At 44.9% G+C, this 2701-nt stretch overlaps 1 long non-coding RNA gene across 2 annotated transcripts in view; it reads right to left on the minus strand.

The window, feature by feature from the left end:
- The window catches only part of LOC129210543 (uncharacterized), a 159724-nt gene that overhangs the window by 113572 nt on the left and 43451 nt on the right, over positions 1–2701 (minus strand). The window lies entirely within an intron of this gene.

Here is a 2701-nt window from a genome sequence, read left to right on the forward strand (position 1 = left end):
GGGTTGGAGCAATGGTGTGAAATGTTAGTGAAACAAGTCGCATGTAGCCTCAGCTTTGCTCCATGAACCAAGCAGCTGTGAACTGCAGAGCTGAAGGAGCATTACTCAGAAACCAAATTCATGTATGCACACTCTTCTCTTTTTTTAACCTCTACAGGAATTTTCAAATCACAGTTCCTCCCACTCAAAAATACCACCCTTCTCCAAGGTGACTAAAAATCATCATGTCCCTCCCGTAAGAAATTCTGCTCTCTTCTGGTTTTATTCAGTATCAGAATGAAGCATGAAATTTAGTATTAAAAGTTCCCAGAAAGCACTGGATCCAGAAACACAGAACAGTTTTTTTGACAGTAGATTTTCAGGCAGTCCCTGTTCTGGACATGTCTGCATTGCCACGACTGCCTCATGGAGTTGTAGTTCCACACCTCTCATGTTCACCATCTTCCCTGCACAGCTTTTCCCCCCCAGCCAAACCACTTCTTGATCATAGTGCAGCAGGGAAGTGCCACCCTATCCACTAACTGGGATCAGGCAAGGTAGACTGTATGTAGGAAGCGTCAACAGAGACCTCAAAGCTTCACACGCGTGTCAAAGGTAGGCAAAGGAAGACTGTGCCCTACTTTCCATAGAGCCCTCCTCCCCCTTCCCATCCTCTCTTGCCCCTGATTTTGTGTGGGTTATGTGAGGACTTCCTTCCAAGGAATGGTGCTTGTAAAGGGTTATGTGAGGTGAAGATCATATATGTATGATAATGTGGTGCTTCCTGCTAAAACGTCTTCCAGAATGCCTCTCAGGCATATACAGCAGCGTACAGTGCTCCCAGATGTTGACTACGTGTCTAAGGAAGTACAAGGGGAAAAACATACACTATTGAGTTAGCTGAAAAACTCAGGAGCAATCGTGCAGTTCAAGTCTGCATGCTGGTGCCCATCGGATAACTATGGGGGTTTTAATTTTAAATTTCCTCTCTAGATTTTGGCTACCTGTGTCCCCTACTGTCACCTAGGATCTAGAGGAGGGCAGCTCCAAGGAAAGGGCTGTTCTGTGCTGTCTCCATAACCCTCTTCCCCAGGCACCTGGGGCTGCTATGCTGGAGGTGAGGCACTGAGCTAGATCAGCGACTCTCAGCTGCCAGGTTCATGTGGATCTGCACTGGCTGTGAGCATGGACAACTGAGATACTGCTGCACTGTGCTCCTGGCAAAGACCCCAACCCCCACTTACAGTTTTGTCAAATAAGGCTCTGTTACAAAAAAAGTCATTAGATAAAGGCACAAAAGCAACTGGTCGATGAGACTGAAGGCAGCTTTTGAGATCTAGGGCTCTTAGTAAAGGCACCCGCCTCCTGGGATGCTTATGCTCCTGTAAAGCAATGACCAGCTATAACATGTTTGGAGATCCCTAGAGAAAAGCAAGTCCACTGCTACCCATTGCAGATCTTCTTTCTGATAATATCAGCAACAGAACAAAGGCTCACACACTCTGTGTGTGTGTGTGCACGCACGTGCATGGCCCAAATGGAGAAGAGGGGTAGTGAAAGGAGTGGAGGAGAAACTTGCAGCAAGAAACAGTCTCTGGATCCTTTGCAGTGATTTCACTGAAGAGACAGGATCTGAATCTGGAGCCATTCCAAGGGTCACACATTTCACTAGTAACACAGCATAGGCAACATAGATGTAGACTATGTTAGATTGACTTCGGACTGTCTTACTTATCAAAAGATGTTCAAGTCCCATAGTTTTCTAAGGGTCAAGTACACAGTTAAGTAAAGCACACCATTCTATGCTCTCCTGAATAGGGTGGTTTCCTTATAAAGAAATTATCTGAGGATGTGGCATATAAACACATTTCCAAGTGACAAGCCAGGTTTTTAATTTGCAGCACAGCAGTTCCTCAGCAGTAGCCCCACGTCTCTAGCCCATGATAAATGCAAGGTAGCTTAAGGGGCCTTACTCAAAGATTTCAATAGGCTATGGTGACACAGGAAGCTTATCTCACTGTAACTTGCTTATGTGCTTTATCCTCATATTAACACATCTGTTGTTTTACAGTGCTCACACACAGTCATAGCAAAATCAGTTCTGCATGGAAGAAGCTGATGCCCTGCTTTTCAGGGTGGGCTGTTTCCATGCCAAGCCAGAGTCTCAGTCATTCGGGCTCCACTTTCCCTCCAACCAAACCAAACCAAAATGTCTAAAGGATTTTTTACAACAGCAGCAGTGAATTCCCCCACCTTGCCCGATTTCCTTCTTTCTAGGAACTGGCAGAATCATGTCACACATATTTAGGGAAAAGAGGGTGGGGAGACACATACATGATCACATTTCATTGCATGTTACTAATGATGGAAAATGGCAACTTCAAACAGAGCTTTAATTTCAAATAAAGTAGTTTTTAAACTTAACTGCTGTCTTGAGGATAAAAGTGGGATGTCTGCGACAGTTGTACTACAATGTGTATCTTGCTCTATACAGTAGCTCTGCAGCAAGGGATCACAGATGGTTTGTGGTGCTGGGAAGACCCTGCTCTTAGGGCCTGCAGACTTACTGTACTTGCAGAATTCCACCTTAAAAGTAATTGGACGTGTCTGTAACTCTGAGAAGGTTTGCTAAGCAATGACACATTGCACTTGGATCTGGAAGCATAACATCTGGAAGCCAAATGTTAGAGGCGATATAAAAGGGCCAGCCCAACAAACCATT

Source organism: Grus americana, chromosome 1 (genome assembly GCF_028858705.1).
Source record: "Grus americana isolate bGruAme1 chromosome 1, bGruAme1.mat, whole genome shotgun sequence".
Lineage (NCBI taxonomy): Eukaryota > Metazoa > Chordata > Aves > Gruiformes > Gruidae > Grus > Grus americana.